Genomic DNA, 25,023 nt, shown 5'->3' on the forward strand with positions numbered 1-25,023 from the left:
GTTTAACAGAGCAGAAGAAGAAGACTTAGCTGAGTTACAGCACGCAACTCCGTTCTGTTTTAGCAAATAGAAGTTTGTGTTCCACAAATTAATTTGCCTGTTCAGTCTATATACTATGATTAAGAGACCACTGAGAGCAGAAGAGGAGACTAACGCTGGACGCTCGTCGACTGGGATTCCTCACAAAGAACCACCACATAGCTACCCATGAGATAGCAGCTAGCTTCAAATGGCTGGGCCTTTGTGCCGTGATATCGACGCTGTGACTATCAAAAGAAGGTAACGGAACCTGATGTGAGCAAATTCGTTTTAGCCAGAAATAACAAAACTTGCTTGAAGCTTGATTATGCCAGCCATGGATTAATGGGAACCAAACCAACACATTTGTGACTAGCACAGAGCTAACGTTAGCCACAGAGAGGCACAGGCCTAATTAATATTTTGACTAAAACATGACTAAAATATATACTCTTTTATTAGGTGTTGACGCATTTAAAATTTAACTAATATCAGTGCCCAGAAAGAGACTTTATGAAGATAAGCTTGTGATAATATTTTTGGATTATTGCTTGTTTCCCCCCCAACAGCAACCATGCCGGCTACCATAAGAATTGTTGAATCAGTGAATCCTTAAAGAGTGCAACATCAAAGCACAATCGCTGTATCCTGCTCAGCTGAGAATCTTTCTTGCATCAGGTACTAAAGTTTTCCCCTCGCTGCTGGAGGCACGCTCTACATTGGAAAAGCTGGGTGTGAAAGTGGAGATAGACGACAGAGAAGCTCTGGAAATGGAACTGGCCCAAAACGCCTGGACAACACAATCCGGCGGGAGGAGGAGCCAATGCCAACCGAAAACATCGGAGATAAGAAGTTTTATTCAATGGGACTGAATGTAGGGAAATATAATAATTTGCGGATGACTGAAGAAGACATACGTATAATCATCACTTGGTCGAACTGTTAGATCTTAAAATAAGTATAACATGAATGGGGAAAAATAAATATAATTTCATAAAATAGATAAAAGTCAAAAAATGTATGACTGAAAAAATAGCACTAAATAAACTTAAAAAAAAAAGAAAGAAAGACAAGTAGTAATGTTGAATAAGAAAGGGGGTTTCGGTTCAATAAGTAAATAAAATTTGAATCAGGTCTGCGGGGGGTTGGGGGGTAAGCAATTTACAACGAGAGCTTGGCCTTTATGGCGATCTAAACATAATCACAGGATTTCCTGGGAGATCGTCACTGCTGTACTGAGTGCAGTTCACCCAGAGAGTTGTTACTCTCTGCCCAAAGGACAACAGGAGTGGCACGTTCATTTCGCACTTATTTTCATTAGGGTTTTTTTGGGGGGGGAGATGTGTCACTGGAGTTCTGGAGGTCTGTTTTGATGTTTCATGTTCAGAAAAATACTTGTTCCAACACAACCAGTTGTTATTCCGTTCTTTGGCTCTCAAGCAACAAGTTTGTATAATGTCATGTTTATTATTTTTTGATTTTACAAATGAACAAACTCAATGTTATTAGTTACAATATAAATGGTATTAATCATCCCATAAAGAGGAAAAAAATTTGTCCCAACTAAAAAAACTAAATTGCTTAATTGCATTGCTCCAAGAGACCCACCTTGATGAAAGAGAACATTTAAAGCTAAGAAGAGAGTGGGTGGGACAAATTAGTTCAGCATATAAAGAAGGTAAAAAAAGAGTAGCCATTTTGTTACATAGGGCTCTAGATTTCATTGTTGAAAAGACTCATAGCGATAGGATGGGGCCTTACATTCTACTGGTGGGCACGATAGCAAATATCAAAATACCACTTCTAAACATATATGCACCAAACACTGATGACCCCTCTTTTTTTTAGAGAAATATCAGAAGTTTTATCTTCTTTTGCAGAAGGGGTTTTGATTGTGGGCGGAGATTACAACTGTATTCTGAACCAGAAATTAGACCGACAGCCTTTTGAACAAGGACAAATGACAAGAAAATCAAAAGTACTACAAAATATAATGGATCAGATGGGCTTGGTGGATATATGGCCCCAACAAATGTGACTACACTTTTTTTCTCCAAAGTCCATAAGAGTTATTCCAGGATCAACATGTTTTGTGTACCAAAGAAAGATGTACATAGTCATTAAATGTCACATAGAATCAATAACCGTTTCAGACCATGCCCCAATAATTCTTCAATTAAAGTTAGATGACAACATTGGCCTGAAACAATGAAGATTGAATGTATCCCTCCTGAACGACACCAAAGTGCTACAATACATAAAACAGGAATTGAAAGAATATATGGAAAATAATAATAATGGTGACATATCAACATCCACTCTCTGGGACTCAGCGAAGGCTGTACTGAGAGGCAAACTCATTGCACTTTCATCTAAAATAAAAAAGGAAAGAGGAAAAGAACAGGCAAGATTGGAGAGAAACATTCTAGATTTAGAAAAAGAACATTAACGATGAGGACACATTAAATTCTTTAAAACAACAGAGACAACTACTTAATGACCTGTTAACATATAAAGTTGAAGGCTCATTACGATTTGCTAATCAAAGGTATTATGAATCAGGAAACAGAGCTAGTAGATTGTTGGCATTCCAATTATGGAAAGCCCAAGCCAATCGTACGATAGCAAAGATCATAAATCCTGCCTCCAAAAAAGTAGTATCCCATCCTAAAGAGATAGCGGACGCCTTTTCTGTGTACTATAAAATGCTTTATAGCTCTTCTAATATTCCTGATAAAGAAGGCTTGATAAAAAAGTTTTTTGAAAAAATTAATCTACCAAGACTTACAAATTCCCAATCCGATGCATTAACCAAACCAATCTCCAGAAAAGAAACTGAAGATGTGATAAAAAATTTAAAAGCGAATAAATCCCCAGGCGTCGGCGGATATCCTGGGGAATTTTATGTGTTTTAGGGGTGAATTTATTCCAGTACTCCAGCGAGTGTTCAATTATGCATTAATAAAAAATGATCCACCCAAGTCCTGGTCCCAAGCAACAATATCAGTGATACACAAAGAAGGTAAAGACCCTACTAATTGCTCAGCGTATAGACCAATACGTTTATTATGTAGTGATTTAAAAATACTATCTTCAATACTGGCTAAAAGAATTCAAACTCATAAATTTTCTGATAGGAACAGACCAAACTGGATTTATCCCAGGTTGATTAGGGACAAACAATATCAGAAGGACATTAAATATTATGACAGTTGCCAAACTAAACCATGAATCATCAATGCTTCTTAGCCTAGACGCTGAGAAAGCATTTGATAGGGTAGATTGGATATATGTGGAACACTCGCTGGAAAAAATGGGATTTAATTCCAGTTTTGTTAAGTGGATTAAAGTGCTGTACCTGAATCCCACTTCAAAAGTGAGAGTAAATGGATGTGCCTCAGAAGAATTTGAATTAGAGCGCGGGACTAGGCAAGGCTGCCTGTTGAGCCCCCTGCTGTTTGCTCTGAGTATAGAACCTTTAGCTGAAATAATTAGAAAAAATCCTAAAATACGAGGAGTAACAGTAGGGGGAAGAGAATATAAATTGTCACTGTATGCAGATGATATCATTTTGTATATCACCCAACCATTGACCACATGTCCAGAGCTTTTGAACTGTCTGAGGGAGTTTGGGCAAGTCTCTGGGTACAAAGTTAATGAGTCAAAATCACAGGCTATGATGATGGTTGGGGAGAGACTAATAGAGCTATTGAGGGGTCATGATCACACCAAGTTTCTCTCAATTGTACAGTGAGAATTATGGTAATTTACTTTCAAATATTAAATTAGATTTGGAACGATGGGATATTCTTCCACTGTCTCTCTTTGGTAGGATTGAATCTGTAAAAATTAACATTTTACCATGTCTGCTATATTTCTTCCAGGCCCTCCCTGTTTGGATACCTGCATCTGTATTCAAATCCATGGATAAAATGATCTCTAAATTTATATGGAAAGGAAAAAAGCCTAGAATTCGCAGGAAACTTTTGACTAGCTTAAAAGCAAATGGAGGTTTGGGGCTACCAAATTTTAAGTTCTATTATTGGGCAGCAGAAATCAATCAATTGATCAATTTTTTTATATAGCGCCAAATCACAACAAACAGTTGCCCTAAGGCGCTTTATATTGTAAGGCAAGGCCATACAATAATTATGTAAAACCCCAACGGTCAAAACGACCCCCTGTGAGCAAGCACTTGGCTACAGTGGGAAGGAAAAACTCCCTTTTAACAGGAAGAAACCTCCAGCAGAACCAGGCTCAGGGAGGGGCAGTCTTCTGCTGGGACTGGTTGGGGCTGAGGGAGAGAACCAGGAAAAAGACATGCTGTGGAGGGGAGCAGAGATCGATCACTAATGATTAAATGCAGAGTGGTGCATACAGAGCAAAAAGAGAAAGAAACAGTGCATCATGGGAACCCCCCAGCAGTCTACGTCTATAGCAGCATAACTAAGGGATGGTTCAGGGTCACCTGATCCAGCCCTAACTATAAGCTTTAGCAAAAAGGAAAGTTTTAAGCCTAATCTTAAAAGTAGAGAGGGTGTCTGTCTCCCTGATCTGAATTGGGAGCTGGTTCCACAGGAGAGGAGCCTGAAAGCTGAAGGCGCTGCCTCCCATTCTACTCTTACAAACCCTAGGAACTACAAGTAAGCCTGCAGTCTGAGAGCGAAGCGCTCTATTGGGGTGATATGGTACTACGAGGTCCCTAAGATAAGATGGGACCTGATTATTCAAAACCTTATAAGTAAGAAGAAGAATTTTAAATTCTATTCTAGAATTAACAGGAAGCCAATGAAGAGAGGCCAATATGGGTGAGATATGCTCTCTCCTTCTAGTCCCCGTCAGTACTCTAGCTGCAGCATTTTGAATTAACTGAAGGCTTTTTAGGGAACTTTTAGGACAACCTGATAATAATGAATTACAATAGTCCAGCCTAGAGGAAATAAATGCATGAATTAGTTTTTCAGCATCACTCTGAGACAAGACCTTTCTGATTTTACAGATATTGCGTAAATGCAAAAAAGCAGTCCTACATATTTGTTTAATATGCGCTTTGAATGACATATCCTGATAAAAAATGACTCCAAGATTTCTCACAGTATTACTAGAGGTCAGGGTAATGCCATCCAGAGTAAGGATCTGGTTAGACACCATGTTTCTAAGATTTGTGGGGCCAAGTACAATAACTTCAGTTTTATCTGAGTTTAAAAGCAGGAAATTAGAGGTCATCCATGTCTTTATGTCTGTAAGACAATCCTGCAGTTTAGCTAATTGGTGTGTGTCCTCTGGCTTCATGGATAGATAAAGCTGGGTATCATCTGCGTAACAATGAAAATTTAAGCAATACCGTCTAATAATACTGCCTAAGGGAAGCATGTATAAAGTGAATAAAATTGGTCCTAGCACAGAACCTTGTGGAACTCCATAATTAACTTTAGTCTGTGAAGAAGATTCCCCATTTACATGAACAAATTGTAATCTATTAGACAAATATGATTCAAACCACCGCAGCGCAGTGCCTTTAATACCTATGGCATGCTCTAATCTCTGTAATAAAATTTTATGGTCAACGGTATCAAAAGCAGCACTGAGGTCTAACAGAACAAGCACAGAGATGAGTCCACTGTCTGAGGCCATAAGAAGATCATTTGTAACCTTCACTAATGCTGTTTCTGTACTATGATGAATTCTAAAACCTGACTGAAACTCTTCAAATAGACCATTCCTCTGCAGATGATCAGTTAGCTGTTTTACAACTACCCTTTCAAGAATTTTTGAGAGAAAAGGAAGGTTGGAGATTGGCCTATAATTAGCTAAGATAGCTGGGTCAAGTGATGGCTTTTTAAGTAATGGTTTAATTACTGCCACCTTAAAAGCCTGTGGTACATAGCCAACTAACAAAGATAGATTGATCATATTTAAGATCGAAGCATTAAATAATGGTAGGGCTTCCTTGAGCAGCCTGGTAGGAATGGGGTCTAATAAACATGTTGATGGTTTGGATGAAGTAACTAATGAAAATAACTCAGACAGAACAATCGGAGAGAAAGAGTCTAACCAAATACCGGCATCACTGAAAGCAGCCAAAGATAACGATACGTCTTTGGGATGGTTATGAGTAATTTTTTCTCTAATAGTTAAAATTTTGTTAGCAAAGAAAGTCATGAAGTCATTACTAGTTAAAGTTAATGGAATACTCAGCTCAATAGAGCTCTGACTCTTTGTCAGCCTGGCTACAGTGCTGAAAAGAAACCTGGGGTTGTTCTTATTTTCTTCAATTAGTGATGAGTAGAAAGATGTCCTAGCTTTACGGAGGGCTTTTTTATAGAGCAACAGACTCTTTTTCCAGGCTAAGTGAAGATCTTCTAAATTAGTGAGACGCCATTTCCTCTCCAACTTACGGGTTATCTGCTTTAAGCTACGAGTTTGTGAGTTATACCACGGAGTCAGACACTTCTGATTTAAAGCTCTCGTTTTCAGAGGAGCTACAGCATCCAAAGTTGTCTTCAATGAGGATGTAAAACTATTGACGAGATACTCTATCTCCCTTACAGAGTTTAGGTAGCTACTCTGCACTGTGTTGGTATATGGCATTAGAGAACATAAAGAAGGAATCATATCCTTAAACCTAGTTACAGCGCTTTCTGAAAGACTTCTAGTGTAATGAAACTTATTCCCCACTGCTGGGTAGTCCATCAGAGTAAATGTAAATGTTATTAAGAAATGATCAGACAGAAGGGAGTTTTCAGGGAATACTGTTAAGTCTTCTATTTCCATACCATAAGTCAGAACAAGATCTAAGATATGATTAAAGTGCTGGGTGGACTCATTTACTTTTTGAGCAAAGCCAATAGAGTCTAATAATAGATTAAATGCAGTGTTGAGGCTGTCATTCTCAGCATCTGTGTGGATGTTAAATTCGCCCACTATAATTATCTTATCTGAGCTAAGCACTAAGTCAGACAAAAGGTCTGAAAATTCACAGAGAAACTCACAGTAACGACCAGGTGGACGATAGATAATAACAAATAAAACTGGTTTTTGGGACTTCCAATTTGGATGGACAAGACTAAGAGTCAAGCTTTCAAATGAATTAAAGCTCTGTCTGGGTTTTTGATTAATTAATAAGCTGGAATGGAAGATTGCTGCTAATCCTCCGCCCCGGCCTGTGCTACGAGCATTCTGACAGTTAGTGTGACTCGGGGGTGTTGACTCATTTAAACTAACATATTCATCCTGCTGTAACCAGGTTTCTGTTAGGCAGAATAAATCAATATGTTGATCAATTATTATATCATTTACCAACAGGGACTTAGAAGAGAGAGACCTAATGTTTAATAGACCACATTTAACTGCGAAGGCTTGTGGACTGGGTTGTTCAAGATGTGGAAACCAATTGGATCGGACTAGAGAATTTTGCTTCCCAACCAGTCCCCTTAGAAGTGGCTCCTTTTTTTGGAACAAAAAAACTGGAGGGCCCTCCATATTAAAAATCAGTGGATTCAGTGTACACACCGTCTGGCTAGTTGTGAGAAAAAAAATTAGACTTACCACTTGCAAATTCACGTGTGTCACGGATCACAAAACGTATTGACTTTGAACCGAATAAAATGGATGCAGGTTTCTCAGATTGGGCAGAAAAAGGTTTAATAACTTTACACCAATTGTTTGATGGGGACATTTTACAATCATTTAAACAACTACAAGATAAGTTTGGTTTGTCTTCAAAGGACTTTTACCGTTATTTACAATTAAGGAATTATATAGTCAGGAGAACGATGGAAGGACTTAAAAAGGTTGCCATCTCTGATAGAATTATTTTTAATCAAAACCATTGAAGAAAAAAGTAAAAACAAACTTGTATCTAAATTGTATAATCTGTTACAATCTGATTTGTCAGAGAACTCGTTTGATATAAAGGGAAAATTGGAACTAGAAGCAAATATAATTATTGAAGATAAAGATTGGACCCTGGGCATGTGAAAATGTACATAAAACAACAAATAGCCCAGTTTGGAAAGAATTTAATTGGAAAGTCATGATGCGTTTTTTTTAGAACTCCCTCAGTGATATTTAAATTTGATGGCACCAACTCAAATTTATGTTGGAGGAACTGTAATCACATCGGAGACCATACACATATTCTTTGGGATTGCCCTGTCTTAAATGTATATTGGAAAGGCATTTTGTCAGAGATCGGAACCATAATAGGGAAAACTATCCACAGGGACCCCACATACGGCTTCCTGTCAATATTTTTGGGACATGGACTGGAGAAATATGAGATCAAGCTTACTCAGATACTCCTACTTGTAGCAAGGAAAACAATTACGAAGTCCTTGTTAAAAGTTGCACCTCCTACTATAGTTCAATGGCAATAAAACCTGAAAAAAGTTTACTTAATGGAGAAAATCACAGCACAGCTCCATCTTACTTTAGATAAATTTAATGATATATGGGCTCCTGTAGTGGGACATTTTGGGTGGTCAAACAAATAAACAACAAATTATAAATTTATACGAATACCAATATACCACTCGGATTGTTTTTTCTCTCTGTATAGAGATCCTCTTTTGGGATACATTTTGTAAATTCTATTTAGATTTATAACAATTTAATTACATTAACAATTTATATTCTATACTGTAATTTTTTTTTTTAGACTGACTGCTGAGAAGCCAATTGTTCTTTGTTTCTATACATGTACAATGTAATTAGCACATTTTGAAATAAAATGTAAAAAAAAAAAAAAGGTTGTAACGTGGATCTATATACATTTTGTGTTCCAGGAGAAGCAGAATGACATCGTTCACAGTATCGAACAGCTGAATGACAAAGTTGATGCACTACATCCTTGGACCATCCCTGAAAGTGTCGGTTCCCAGACATACCAGGAGAGAGAACAATGTGGACACCCAGTCACAGTAGAGAGGCACTGTGGTGTCTGGTCTCTCTCCGGCTGCTAATGCAACATGGCAGAATCCGCTACAAAACATTAATTTCCGTGTATATATATATATATATATATATATATATATATATATATATATATATATATATATATAGGCTCGGACTGAAAAAGGAAAAGCAATCGTGGATGACTGGATGAAAGTCATACTCAGTGATGAATCTCGAATCTGCATTGGCCAAGGTGATGATGCTGGAACTTTTGTTTGGTGCTGTTCCAATGAGATTTATAAAGATGACTGCCTGAAGAGAACATGTAAATTTCTGCAGTCATTGATGATATGGGGCTGCATGTCAGGTAAAGGCACTGGGGAGATGGCTGTCATTACATCATCAGTAAATGTACAAGTTTACATTGATATTTTGGACATTTTTCTTATCCCATCAATTGAAAGGATGTTTCGGGATGATGAAATGAAATCATTTTTCAAGATGATAATGCATCTTGCCATAGAGCAAAAACAGATGATCACGGACGTGTTTGGATGGCGGCCGACTCGTACAGGAATGTTACATGGTTGTTGTAGTTGTTTGGTGGATGTGGGCCACTTTTGTGCGCATTCCATCCTCAAATCCTTAAGACCTCTTATGATCTAGATCCTTTTGGTCAGCTAAGCATTTTTTCTGTACTAATTGTTATTGGTTGAATCCATCAAATATACATGCAGCTTTCTTCTTCCTTGAATATCTACTGTTCAAGCATCGAGCCCTTCCTAATTCCATCTTTTCACGTGAAAAAAATGGGGAAACTTTTCCTTTAGGGTGATTAACCAAATGACTTAAATTCTTATTCAGGCACCATATGCTATTAGGGCTTGAATCAAAAATCAATAATCTGTTTTGTGAAGAGTGAGAGTGCAAAATGAATAGTCTTTGACAAAGGGTTGTATAGTACATTTACTAAAGTGTATCTCAATACTGTCAAACACAACTGAGATTAAGATTGGTTGTCTGTTGTGATACTATACTGCTCTTATAGTAATTTATTACATTTAATCTTGTCCACTGTTGCTCTTGCCAGACACCAGCTAAACCCCTCGTAATTATTTATACAGTAAAAACAATTGGTGGAGGCTGCTGGGGTGACTTGTACTACAGATCCTTGGCTTCACTGCACTTACACAGTTCAATATATCGACTTATCTAAATATAATAGGACACTATATCTTTATGTCTCTGAGTCATTTCTAAAATCTTAAAAAGCCTGTTATCAGAGTTTGCCAACACAGAGTGAGAAAAAAAACAAAAACATTTTGTTATGGGCCATAACAGACAGGCAAATTAGAGTCATAACAGATTGAGCAGGTAAGAGTGATATTTAGTGCCAAAGTCACCTATGAATGTTGACCTGCAAAAATATTTTAAAGATGTTTAGGAAAATGGCTAATGTTAGAGGTTAGGTTCATTATTCTCTGCTAATTAAGACATACCCATCAGCTGGTTAGCCTCAGTACCAAGTCCCATGTGAGTGGAAAAAAGAATGCTACAGTTGTGTGTGTATGTGTGTATATATATATATATGTATATGTAGTGTCTGCTTCCAATGTCTTCCAAATATTGTGTTAGAAGTTGATCACTGACACTGCTAGACGTGATTAAAAATACAATGTCTACATTATTGCTATTGCTTCCTTTGCATAACAACTGATCTGAAATGAAGAAATTAACCCTTATAAGGTCTTCAAGTCTGTGGGACCTATTTTCAGTTTTTAGCTTAAGAAAAATGATACAAAAAATTATTTTTCAAACTAAGATTCATTGGCCTTGGCTCATTTTCTGTGGGCCCGTGAGTGAGTGAGTGACTAAAGCAGGTAATTGGCCACTTGGTCGGTGTGAATATCCATAGTGTGCACCCACTGTTCCTGCACAAGGTTGCAACATTGTTGCAAAATTGGAGCACCCATCACTATCTGCAACCACATTCCCACTGATTTCACCCTCTGGCTCGCGGGAACCTGTCTTAGGGACTTGACACTATAAATCTGTCAGCATGGTTCCATACCACAACTGATCAAGCTGGCAAAGCAATTCTCTGTTCAGACTGCCTTACAACTGATATGGGAAGAGATGAGATGATATATACAGTAGTGTTCAGTAGTGCTATGTGACTAAAAAGATTAATCCAGGTTTTGTGTATATTTCTTATTGTTACATGGGAAACAAGGTACCAGTAGATTCTCACAAATCCAACAAGACCAAGCATTCATGATATGCACACTCTTTTAAGGCTATGAAATTGGGCTATTAGTAAAAGTAGAAAAGGGGGTGTTCACAATAATAGTAGCATCTGATGTTGACACTACAAACTCAACTCAGTTTTTTTTTAGCAATCCTGTGAATCATTAAACTAGTATTTAGTTGTATAAACACAGTTTCTTCACATCTGCGAGGCATTAATTTTGTTGGTCTGGAACCAAGATTTTGCTCATTTACTAGTGTGCTTGGGGTCACTGTCTTGTTGAAACACCCATTTCAAGGGCATGTCCTCTTCAGCATAAGGCAACATGACCTCTTCAAGTATTTTGACATATCCAAACTGATCCATGATACCTAGTATGCGATATATAGGCCCAACACCATAGTAGGAGAAATATGCCCATATCATGATGCTTGCACCACCATGCTTCACTGTCTTCACTGTGAACTGTGGCTTGAATTCAGAGTTTGGGGGTCGTCTCACAAACTGTCTGCAGCCCTTGAACCCAAAAAGAACAATTTTGCTCTCATCAGTCCACAAAATATTCCTCCATTTCTCTTTAGGAAGGTTGATGTGCTCTTCGGCAAATTGTAACCTCTTCTGCACGTCTTTTATTTAACAAAGGGACTTTGCGGGGGATTCTTGCAAATAAATTAGCTTCACACAGGCATCTTCTAACTGTCGTAGCACTTATAGGTAACTCCAGACTGTCGTTGATCATCCTGGAGCTGATCAATGGGTGAGCCTTTGCCATTCTGGTTATTCTTCTATCCATTTTGATGGTTGTTTTCCATTTCCTTCCATGCATCTCTTTTTTTTTTTTTTTGTCCATTTTAAAGCATTGGAGATCATTGTAGATGAACAGCCTATAATTTTTTGCACCTGCGTATACGTTTTCCCCTCTCCAATCAACTTTTTAATCAAACTACGCTGTTCTTCTGAACAATGTCTTGAACGTCCCATTTCCATCAGGCTTTCAAAGACAAAAGCATGTTCAACAGGTGTTGGCTTTATTCTTAAATAGGGGACACCTGATTCACACCTGTTTGTTCCACAAAATTGATGAACTCACTGACTGTATGCCACTCTACTATTATTGTGAACACCCCCTCTTCTACTATTTTTTTTTTTTTTTTACTAATGGCCCAATTTCATAGCCTTAAGAGTGTGCATATCATGAATGCTTGGTCTTGTTGGATTTGTGAGAATCTACTGAATCTACTGCTACCTTGTTTCCCATGTAACAATAAGAAATATACTCAAAACCTGGATTAATCTTTTTAGTCACATAGCACTACTATTATTCTGAACACTACTGTACTTTATTGATCTCACAGTGGAGAAATTATGTTTACACTGCAATTAGTCCACAATTATTACCTGTTTACCGTAATAATGGTACACATCAGAATTAAAGACAGCACATACACATTTGACATTATTTATGTGCACTAAGTTTGAGGAAGTCTGTTATCCAAATTGAGGCAAGTGGGTGAAGGCCATGCAGCAACCCTGAGATGCACCGCCGTTGGCATGGGGGGAGTAACGGAGGCTGCAGCTAAAACGGCACCGCCCGATGTGAGCAGATGCCAGAGTGGGGAGTGTTGATGGAGGATAGGAGGGTGGTGGGGGGAAGGAATGGAGCATGCTTCAGTCCTGTGAAAAGCAGTTTATTGTCTGTGTGTTGAGATAAGAAACAGCCAAATGGTCCCCAGGCCAAACAAATTACTCTGGAGGGAAAACAGTCAGGCAATTTGACCTTCAGGCTTGATGAGCCTGTAGTGTTATGGTTTGAGCAGTGAAAAACACTTTTAACAGTTCCACTTGAACATCCAAATCCCAATTATGAATTAAGAATATTCCCAATTATGAATTAAGAATATTCACTGGCCTCTGAAATCGTCATCCAATTTACGTGAGTTCAAGAGTCATCGCAGTCCGAGAATGCACTGCCTTGCCAACTTCGTTAATCATGATGGACAAGCAAGGGGCCATGGTTCTTGATGCTGCTGTCTTGGCAATTTTCCAGTAGATCAGGGCAGCACATAAGCCAAAACGTACCAGCCCTGCTACCATAAGACCAAAAATGAATAAACCCTCGACCTCCTCAACGGAGAAAGGCACCAAGCATGCCACATGCCAGGAACTCCAGGAGTCGAGAACATAGCCCGTAGGATACATTCCATCTAAGCAGGTAGGATCCCCCGGTCCTGACCTTGTAGAAAAATGGTGTCAATAGCATTCAAAGACCAGCTGATTCCATGGTTAATCCAATAGTAGTCCAATAGATCCAGTATCCAATATAATTTGAGGAATTCACAGTCTGGTGAAGTAGGGACTTTAAGGTTAAAGCAGAGAACAGAGATAAGGGAGAGTGGAGGAGATGCAACCGCCCTCATCGGAGTCCCAAGCACAACTGAATTGGTGTTTTAATGATGGCAAAATGTTATTCTCTGTGTCTCTGAAGAGTGCTGTAGAATAGATCAGGCTATTCAGCTTACTTTTTGTTTGGCCAGTGGCCCCGGGTTAGTATGAAGGTAGGTCAGCTTTGTTTGGGGAAGCTATGGGTGGGTATGTTGTTTACACACATCTGTTCAGTGTGCATGTTTTACTCAGTTTTTTTTTTTGTCCTGTTTTTTGTATGTCCTTAACTGCCATACTTGTTTAAAGACTGCAACTGTACTTTGTTTTATATTATTTTCAGTCGACAAACATGAACAATCCAATTAATTCATTGTCCCTGGTGACATGGAATGTCAGAGGACTGGGTAACCCTACGAAACGGGGAAAGGTTTTTGCTCATTTGAAGCTATTAAAAGCTGATATTGTGTTCTTACAAGAAACACGTTAATGCCACACAACATAAAAAACTTAGAGTTAACTGGATCCAGTTAACTGGATTGGAGGAGATTTCAATTGTTATTTGGACTCCTACTTGGACAGACTTTCAAGAGCCCCTCCACCTCACATTCTCTGTACAAACTCTTAATAATTTAATCAAATCCAAGCGTGTTGTGGACATCTGGAGGTTACAGCATCCAACAGTTCATGATTATTCAATTTATTTCCATGTCCACAAGTCATATACATGTATAGATTACTTTTTAGTTGATTCCAGTTTAATCTCAAATATTCAATGTAGTAAATACCATAACATAATTATCTCTGATAACAGTCCAGTTAGTATCAACCTCCAGCTTAATCTTCCCAAGCAAACTTATAGCTGGCATTTTAACTCTTTGTTGCTTGCAGAGCCAGTCTTCCACACGTATATTAGTGATCAGAATTCTCTATTTCTTGACACTAACAATAATGGTGAAGTCAATGATTCAACATTATGGAAAACTCTTAAAGTTTACATTAGAGGACAAATAATATCTTTTCAGGCAAGACATAATAAGGTAAAGTGTGGCAGACTAAAAGAAACTGAGGGAGAAATAAAAGCTGCAGATCAAATTTACTTCAGATTTAACTTCAGGCAGACTACAGCAATATCCTTAAGCTACAATATGAATATAATGCTTTACTGGGAGAACAAGTCAACAAAATGATGCTAAAATTAAAACAAACAAAAAAAAAAACCCCTTTGAATTAGGAGAAAAACCTCACAAATTATTACTGAGACAGTTAAAAGGTGAGCAAGCAAAATGCTCTGTCTATAAAGTTAGATCAAATTTGGGATCAGTTTTGACAGATTTGCGGGATATTAATGACTGTTTTAGAGATTTTTACTATGATATTTATTCATCAAAAACTAATGCCACAAAAGAGGACAATGAAGCTTTTTTTTTCCTCTCTTCCTTTTCCACATCTATATCAATCAATTCAATCAATTTTATTTATATAGCGCCAAATCACAACAAACAGTTGCCCCAAGGTGCTTTATATTGTAAGGCAAGGCCATACAATAATTACGTAAAAACCCCAATGGTCAAAACGACCCCCTGTGAGCAAGCACTTGGCGACAGTGGGAAGGAAAAACTCCCTTTTAACAGGAAGAAACCTCCAGCAGAACCAGGCTCAGGGAGGGGCAGTCTTCTGCTGGGACTGGTTGGGGCTGAGGGAGAGAACCAGGAAAAAGACATGCTGTGGAGGGGAGCAGAGATTAATCACTAATGATTAAATGCAGAGTGGTGCAGACAGAGCAAAAAGAGAAAGAAACACTCAGTGCATCATGGGAACCCCCCAGCAGTCTAAGTCTATAGCAGCATAACTAAGGGATGGTTCAGGGTCACTCGATCCAGCCCTAACTATAAGCTTTAGCAAAAAGGAACGTTTTAAGCCTAATCTTAAAAGTAGAGAGGGTGTCTGTCTCCCTGATCCAAATTGGGAGCTGGTTCCACAGGAGAGGAGCCTGAAAGCTGAAGGCTCTGCCTCCCATTCTACTCTTACAAACCCTAGGAACTACAAGTAAGCCTGCAGTCTGAGAGCGAAGCGCTCTGTTGGGGTGATATGGTACTATGAGGTCCCTAAGATAAGATGGGACCTGATTATTCAAAACCTTATAAGTAAGAAGAAGAATTTTAAATTCTATTCTAGAATTAACAGGAAGCCAATGAAGAGAGGCCAATATGGGTGAGATATGCTCTCTCCTTCTAGTCCCTGTCAGTACTCTAGCTGCAGAATTTTGAATTAACTGAAGGCTTTTCAGGGAACTTTTAGGACAACCTGATAATAATGAATTACAATAGTCCAGCCTAGAGGAAATAAATGCATGAATTAGTTTTTCAGCATCACTCTGAGACAAGACCTTTCTAATTTTAGAGATATTGCGTAAATGCAAAAAAGCAGTCTTACATATTTGTTTAATATGCGCTTTGAATGACACATCCTGATCAAAAATGACTCTAATCTCTGCTCTAATCTCTGTAATAAAATTTTTTGGTCAACAATATCAAAAGCAGCACTGAGGTCTAAGACTGTGTGTAAGACTACAACTCTGCTTCCAGGTCCCAACCCTGGATAGTCACGGTTTGGAGGATTTAAGAAAATTGGCCAGATTTCTAGAAATGAGAGCTGCTCCATCCAAAGTGGGATGGATGCCGTCTCTCCTAACAAGACCAGGTTTTCCCCAGAAGCTTTGCCAATTATCTATGAAGCCCACCTCATTTTTTGGACACCACTCAGACAGCCAGCAATTCAAGGAGAACATGCGGCTAAACATGTCACTCCCGGTCCGATTGGGGAGGGGCCCAGAGAAAACTACAGACTATATGCCACTGCATTTAGATGTGGACTCTGATTTTACTTCCACTGAACTGTTGGAGGCCATAAAGTCATTTCCTTCTGGAAAGGCCCCTGGGCCTGATGGGTTTGGCCCTGAGTTTCATAAGGCCTTTGAAGTAAGCTGGCCCTGTTATTATTAAGAATGATATGCTACACCTTTGTCAACAAGTTACTGCCATCATCTCTCTGTGAGGCAAATGTCTGTGTCCTTTTGAAAAAGGGAAAGGATGACGCTGACCCGAGCAACTATAGATCTATTGCTCTATTAAACTATGACCTAAAAATAATTACAAAAATCTTAGCAACAAGATTAGGAAAATGCATAGAACATACGAGGTCTGTTAGAAAAGTAATGGACCTTTTTATTTTATGTAAAAAAATATATGGATTTGATTCATATGTTTTTACGTCAGCCAAGCTTGAACCTTCATGCACATGCGTGAGTTTTTTTCACACCTGTCGGTTGCGTCATTCGCCTGTGGGCAGGCTTTGAGTGAGCACTGGTCCACCCCTCTCGTGGTTTTTTCATTGTCAGGAGAATATCTGAACGACTGCCGTTTTGTTGTATTAAAATTTTTTCAGGAACCGTGTGAGACAGCCAGATGGAAACAATTTGATAAATTCAGATGGCTTTCGGTGAAACTTATGGGCTTCACAGAGATTAAGGAGTGTTACTACCGCTTTAAGGACGGCCCACAGCGGCTGAGGACGCGCTGCGATCGACAGGCTGAAACGACCATTTCATTTCTAAACGGATGGCTGTATGGATCCGGGACCATCGTGTGCAGTTTCTCTGGTTATCACAAGAGGTGGACATCAGCCATTTTCCGGCAGATTTCACTTTTAACAAGAGATTTTGTCATGGAAAGCCGCGCGGAGGCTTCGTGCGTCATGACAGATTCGCTGATGGAGCGAGACAAAGAACACCTCCGTTTTGGAGTGTCAGAGGACAAGTTGGGACATGCCCAGCTCTCCACAATTTCTCTAATACTCACTCGACTGGTAAGCCACTGAAAGCCGAGATAGGCATTAAATAAAAACAGAATACAATGATTTGTAAATCCTCTTCAACCTATATTCATTTGAATACACCACAAATACAACTTATTTAATTAATAAGAGGTTTGCGCTATACAGAAGCGCGGTGAACTCTTCTCCTTTTTTGTTCTACAACATATTTAATGTTCAAACTCGTAAACTTTATTGTTTTTGTGCAAATATTTGCTCATTTTGAAATGGATGCCTGCAACACGTTTCAAAAAAGCTGGGACAGTAGTATGTTTACCACTGTGTTACATCACCTTCCCTTCTAACAACACTCAATAAGCATTTGGGAACTGAGGACACTAATTGATGAAGCAAGCTTTCTAGGCGGAATTTTTCCCATTCTCGCTTGATGTAAGACTTCAGTTGTTCAACAGTCCGGCGTCTCCATTGTCGTATTTTGCGCTTCATAATGCGCCACACATTTTCAATGGGCGACAGGTCTGGACTGAAGGCAGCCCAGTCTAGTACCCACACTCCTTTACTACGAAGTCACGCTGTTGTAACACGTGCAGAATGTGGCTTGGCATTGTCTTGCTGAAATAAGCAGGGACATCCCTGAAAAGGATGTTGCTTGGATGGCAGCATGTGTTGCTCCAAAACCTGGATGTACCTTTCAGCATTGATGGTGCCATCACAGATGTGTAAGTTGCCCATGTCATGGACACGAACATACCCCATACCATCACAGATGCTGGCTCTTGAACTTTGCACTGGTAACAATCTGGATGGTCGTTTTTCCTCTTTTGTCCAGAGGACATGACGCCCATGATTTCCAAAAACAATTTGAAATGTGGACTCATCAGACCACAGCACACTTTTCCACTTTGTGTCTGTCCATTTGAAATTAGCTCGGGCCCAGAGAAGGTGGCAGCATTTCTGGATGTTGTTGATGTATGACTTTCCCTTTGCATGGTAGAGTTTTAGCTTGCACTTGTAGATATTGCGACAAATTGTGTTAACTGACAATGGTTTTCTGAAGTGTTCCTGTGCCCACGCGATAAGATCCTTTGCACAATGATGTCGGTTTTTAATGCAGGGCCGCCCGAGGGATCGAATGTCACGGACATTCAATGTTGGTTTTCCGCCTTGCCACTTATGTGTAAAAAGTTCTCCAGATTCTCTGAATCTTCTGATTATATTATGGACAGTAGATGATGGAATCCCTAAATTCCTTGCAACTGAACGTTGAGAAAAATTTTTCTTAAACTGTTGGATTATTTTTTTTAACGCAGTTGTTCACAAAGTGGTAATCCTTGCCCCATCTTTGCTTGTGAATGGCTGAGCCTTTTGCGGATGCTCTTTTAATACCCAATCATGACACTCACCTGTTTCCAATTACCCTATTCACCTGTGGAATGTTCCAAACAGGAGTTCTTTCATCTTCATCAACTTTCCCAGTCTTTTGTTGCACCTGTCCCAACTTTTTTGAAATGTGTTGCAGGCATCCATTTCAAAATTAGTAAATATTTGCACAAAAACACAAAAGACTATCAGTTTCAACATTAAAAATCTTGTCTTTGTGGTGTATTCAATTCAATATATGTTGAAGAGGATTTACAAATCATTGTATTGTATTTTTATTTACATTTCCTACAACGTCCCAACTTCATTGGAATTAGGGTTGTATTAAGGGTATTAAATTGGGTGATATAGAGACCTGTGTAACTCTGTATGGCAGATGATCTACTCATTTGTTTATCTGATCCCAAAACCTCCATTTCTATCCTCTTGAATTATGTCACCTCATTTGGTCATATATCTGGGTATACTATAAATTGGGGAAAGAGTGAGTTTATGCCTCTTGGGGATAAATTGCCTAAAGTACTTTTAGAATATGTACCTTTCAACGTAGTAAAGCATCATTTCAGTTACTTAGGGTTAAAATTAACTAAAGATCCCAAGAATCTATTTAAAGCAAATCTTTCTGATTCAATGGACAATCTTCAAATTAATACTGAGACCTGGAGAATCTTACCACTAATTATGATAGGACAAGTCAATGCAATTAAAATGGTTAGTCTACCAAGATTTTTGTATTTGTTTCAGAACTACATTTTTTTTTTTTTTTTAATGGACTATCATTTTGCCTTTTGTTTGGGGATTTAAATCTCATAGGATATCTAAAGCTCATCTTTATAAATCAACAGACTCACAATTTTTAAACACTATTACTGGGCTGTCATCTCCAAGGCCCTCACTTATTGGAAAAAAGGGAGCCCCACAGACCGAGAGGGGCAAGGTACCATCCCCTCTTGGTTACGACGTCAGGCTCCCGATGTTGATAACATGTCACTACATACACTTTTATTTTTGAGTGTTACATTGGAGAATCTTATTCAGCAAAATTTTGCTTTGAGAAATTTGGTGCATATCTTGCATCACATTAAAATTGGAAATCAATTCCCTAAAGACTGTATTTATGCTCAGAGTTGCAAAAATCCTATTTTTAAACCTGGGCAGATGGATGTGCCATTTGACACTTGGAGAGAGAGGGGCATTTCATCTTTTGCTGATTTGCACATAGATGGTTATTTTGTTTCATTTGCCCAACTACGCCACAAGTACAATATTCCAAATTTGCATTTTTTTTCACTATCTTCAAATTAGGCACTATATGAAACAAACATTTAAGCATTTCAAATTTATTCCAACCACACACTCATTTTATGAGAATCTAAGGCTTTCTCCCAATTCCAAACACTTGATTTCCAGGTTTGTTGATAGTTTCACTAGATGTGTTTCCACTGAAATTTGTGTGTAGCCTGGGCTCAAGATTTTAATGCAGAAGTATGATACGAACTATGGGATAAAGCTATGTACAAAGTAATTCACATATTACATTACTCAAAGACAAAACTGAGCAAAATGTTTCCCACTGTATCTTCTCAATGTGATAAATGTTCTCCTGCGGAAGGAATACTCAGGCACCTGTTTGGATTATTTGGTTTTTGTTCTGCAATTTTCAAATGGTTTTTGAAATGTTATTTTAGAGATATTAAACCAGATCACAATATTGCAATATTTGGATGTTCGACTAACAGCTTGGGATACACAACTGATCTGTGGTTGATGGTAGTTGCCAAAAAAATTATCCTGATGACCTGGAAATCCACCAATCCTCTGAACTTTGAACATTGGTTTAGAGAAATGGTCTCAGCAATACAGATGGAACATCTTTGTCTGGATAATACGGACAGACAACACAAACATGTTGCAATATGGGGACCCTTCCTGGCTCAATGCAAGATTATTGCTCATGGATAAATGTTTCTTTAATGTGTAAATCTGACATAGAACTTGTCAGTTGTATTTTTACATTGTTTTGTTGTTTCTGGTCTGGCAGTCTGTTGTTAATTGCTTTTTGTTCATTTTTCATGTTTTGTGTTTTCATAAAAATGGAAATTGAACAAACATGATCATTTTTAATTGCATTTTAGTGGTTCTTTTTTGTCATATTGTATTTTAATTTGTATTGTGGTTGTAGTGTATAAGCACCTTGTGTCAGCACAGGCTGTTTAAAGTGTTTATACTATAGTTAAACTAGGCAATAATGCCAGGCAGCAACTGTTCTAGAATGGTTCAAGATTTCTTCATTGCTATGACTGACTCCTGAGAATAAACATTTGGTTTGAGTGAAGCTACTTGTGTCTGTCATTCATAAATGCTAAAAATAAGGCAATGATGTAGTTTGGGGTGGTACCCAAGCAGTTAAGTGTGCTTGCGTCTACTACAGATGGTTTCTGGTTCCAACCCCTGCCCACTGTCCATGTAATATGATGTTGTGCAAGGAAGGGCATCTGGCATAAAACTTGAAGTGGTGCAGCTTCACCAAAATTTCCATAACAATTTTAAGCATTTTGCAATAAAACCAAAGAATTTGGTTTGCATATGGGCAAAGGTATTCCAAATAAAACTGGATATTGAGCCATCGTTCATTTCACCCATGTCAGCCATTTTTGAAAAAATTGTAAAATGCTCTAATCATACTGAAAAATATACCACATTATTTGTCTGATTATAAAGATTCCAAAAAGGTATAGTTTGGACTATCTAAGACTAAATATTATGGTTTTATGGGGTAAAAACTGCAAAAAGGATGACAACGGTCCATTTTAGTTTGTACAGGGGTCAAAAGTTAAAGTTGCTCCAACTTTGGTAAACCTCTGATCCAAATTCTTGGTTTAGTTAATATCTTATTAAAAATGAATAATCTGTCATGCTTAGCTATCACATTTTGGGGTAACATATGTCAGCTTGCTGGAACACCAGACTGCTAATTGGAAGCTTTCAGGTCCTGGGACCCTTAGAACATCTGGGTATGATAAGATTCATCCTACTCATTCTGTTATATTGAAATTCTGTTAAATGCTGTGACATTTAAATTCTGTTTAATAAATCTCTGAGCAGTGGCCGTCAGGGTAATTGTGTTCAAATTTAAATAACTGGTCAAATCCTTCTTTCAAATCAATGGACGTGCGGGATAATAGTGGCGTGGGTAAGGCGAGGTCACTGGAGACCCCAGAATTATCCCAAGAGAGGACACGTCTACACACATCGGAAGCACGAAGACAACATACACTCACACACACACGCACACAGAAGACATAGAAAACCAAATATGATGTCACAAAACAAAACAAAGGCCTGAAAATGCAACCCATAACCAGATGGACACGCATACAACAGATGGGCACCTGTGGAGGTGTCTTGTGGTGATAAAAGTCAGATTCAGAGAAATGGTGGTCTGGAGTGACACTCAGGTTGCGGACCTCTGAGGATGCAAAGATGGAGCATGCAGTCATCACATGTGCCCACGGTTGTGAGCTTACCTCACCATTTTTTGCTGATGTTGATATGAAAGGCCAAGCAGATACGTCCAGAAAATATTATATTGCAGAGAAAAGTTGATTTTGGGATTGATCTGGTGCAGCAAACCTCACCACAAATATATCAGTTCATCGTCACTTTATGCTGTTTGTAACTTGAGTTACAAGACAGCATTTTTTTTTTTTTTTTTTTGAGGTACTGTCAAAACAACCTGGCTAAAATGGACCAACTCAAGCCCTTACCAGCACAGGTAGTTAATTTTCTCTGATTAAGCATAGTTTAACAATTAGTTATTCATGACACAAGCTGGAAAATAACTCTCAGAAGAAATATGACTGAACCTTCTTATTGTCACTGTACAATTGTGAATAAATAAAACAATTTGTGAAGGGGCAAGTAAAAATGATTTCATTCAAATTGTTCACATCCAGATTCAGGTCTCAGAGGCTGAAGTGACTAACCTGTCACCAATATACAGGGTGAACATAAAAACACTGCTTGGTTTCAAATGTTCATAATATCAAAAGTGACATGAATAGTTTTACAATTTTGGTATCTACAGTTGCAGAAACTCAAGCTTTTTTCTCTCTCTCTCGCTCTCTCTTTTGCAGATTCTTCTTCAAAATTGTAAAATTATTTATGTAACTTTTGATATCATGAACGTTTGAAACCAAGGAGTGTTTTTGTGTTCACGAGACAGTTGATATTTCCCTTCCTTGTTTTCCTGCTCCTGATTTTTTTTGTAGTTTTCTGTCCTGATATAATATTGCTATACGGAAGATTTCAGAGTCACCACATATTATATAGACTGTATGGAAACAGCCATAAAAATAAAGATTATGTGTTAAGTTGAAAGAAAAGTCTATCCTGAAGGAGACAATCAGGGTTCGGATAAAGATGACATTTTATCACACTTGAAGGTAAACACATTACCTTGAAGAATTTCTGATGCTTGCAGCCTCCAGTCTTGAGTTGTAAAATTCAAGCATATTGTTTTAATAATAAACAGCAATAAATACAATGACAATAAAAGTGAATAGGCTATAAATTTTCCATTCTATCACACAGTGACAGCCCTCAGCATCCTGTGTAACCCAGAATTGTCCTCTGAGTCACAGATAGTCCTGTGGACAAAATTCAGAGTCCCTGGTATATGTAAAACCCGTCAGTCTGTGAATGTTTGTAATTCAAATGCAGTTTGTGAGACATCAAGTGGAAAGTTTCCCACACTATTATCATTTGTTGCATCCACGTCTGGTAAATCTCCAGCCAGACCATGTGCAACTCCTTAGAAACTGCTTGGCCCTGGAGAGAGAGCTGCAGGTCACACACTGTAAAACTCTCCCTCTCAAAATAAGCAATATAATCCAAATTCTAGTCAAACTGTCTTTTCTTAAGCAAAAAAATCTGCCAGTGGGGTAAGAAAAATGTACCTGGTTAGAATTCTCAAAAGTAGCAAAATGTGCCTTAAAACTAGATAGAATTCTTATTTTAAGATTAGCCTCTGTCTTAAAATAATGAAAACATTCTTGTTCCTTTGCTTGGATGATTTGAAATCCATTGCCTTTCCTTGTTACAGGTTAAATACAACTTATTAGCTGGACAAAAACTTAAGAAAAAGTGAGATACATGTTCCCAAAATCAGACATTTTTCCTCATGTAAAAACTGCTTGACAAGATTCTATCCATCCATTTTGTTTCTGTATAGGCTCTCAGTTGTGCAGGTGATTTCCATAGTAGAAAAGCTTGAATCTTCGACTGGACTGGGTTGCTTGAGGCGAGGACGTTTCGCTTCAATTCGCAGAAGCTTCCTCAGCTAAAATTCTTGCTCTGGTGGTCTGACTTCTGTCTTGACTCTTGTAGAGAAGAATAATCAAGAAGTCACAAAAGCTGGAGTTTTACACCTAACCAGACATATATGTGAGCTATTGTTTAGTCACCAGCCTATAGCAGTCTGCCTCTCAGTAGGAGGGGTCTGGTTAGGTGTAAAACTCCAGCTTTTGTGACTTCTTGATTATTCTTCTCTACAAGAGTCAAGACAGACGTCAGACCACCAGAGCAAGAATTTTAGCTGAGGAAGCTTCTGCAATTTGAAGCGAAACGTCCTTGTGTCAAGCAACCCAGTCCAGTCGAAGATTCAAGCTTCTCTACTATCCATCCATTTTCTTCCACTTTATCCGGAGTCGGGTTGCGGGGGCAGCAGCTCAAGCAAAGCCACCCAGACCTCCCCCAGCTCCTCTGGTCGAACCCCAAGGCGTTCCCAAGCCAGCTGAGAGACGTAGTCCCTCCAGCATGTCCTGGTCTTCCCTGGGGCCTCCTCCCAATGGTAAGTGCCCGGAACACCTCTCCAGCTAGGTGTCCAGGGGGCATCCGGAAAAGATGCTCGAGCCACCTCAGCTGGCTCCTTTCGACGTGGAGGAGCAACGGCTCTACTCCGAGCTCCGCCTGAGTGACCGAGCTCCTCACCCTATCTCTAAGGGAGCACCCAGCCACCCTGAGGAGGAAACTCATCTTGGCCGCTTGTACTCGCGATCTCATTCTTTCGGTCATGAGCCAAATGTCATGACCATAGGTGAGGGTTGGAACATAGATTGATCGGTAAATCGAGAGCTTTGCCCCCCTGCTCAGCTCTCTCTTCACCACGATGGTCCAATACAACGACCGCATCACTGCAGACGCTGCACCGATCCATCTGTCGATCTCACGCTCCATCCGTCCCTCGCTCGTGAACAAGACCCCGAGAT

General features: G+C 38.8%; 1 long non-coding RNA gene across 1 annotated transcript; it reads left to right on the top strand.

Moving 5' to 3' along the window:
• The first annotated feature begins 228 nt into the window (after positions 1-228).
• LOC117520204 lies at positions 229-9,016 on the top strand. The gene is made up of 3 exons (XR_004563566.1): positions 229-279; positions 588-892; positions 8,805-9,016. It is a non-coding gene; the product is annotated as an uncharacterized LOC117520204 (long non-coding RNA).
• The last annotated feature ends 16,007 nt before the right edge of the window (positions 9,017-25,023 follow it).

The sequence above is a fragment of the Thalassophryne amazonica genome, chromosome 11 (genome assembly GCF_902500255.1).
Source record: "Thalassophryne amazonica chromosome 11, fThaAma1.1, whole genome shotgun sequence".
NCBI lineage: Eukaryota > Metazoa > Chordata > Actinopteri > Batrachoidiformes > Batrachoididae > Thalassophryne > Thalassophryne amazonica.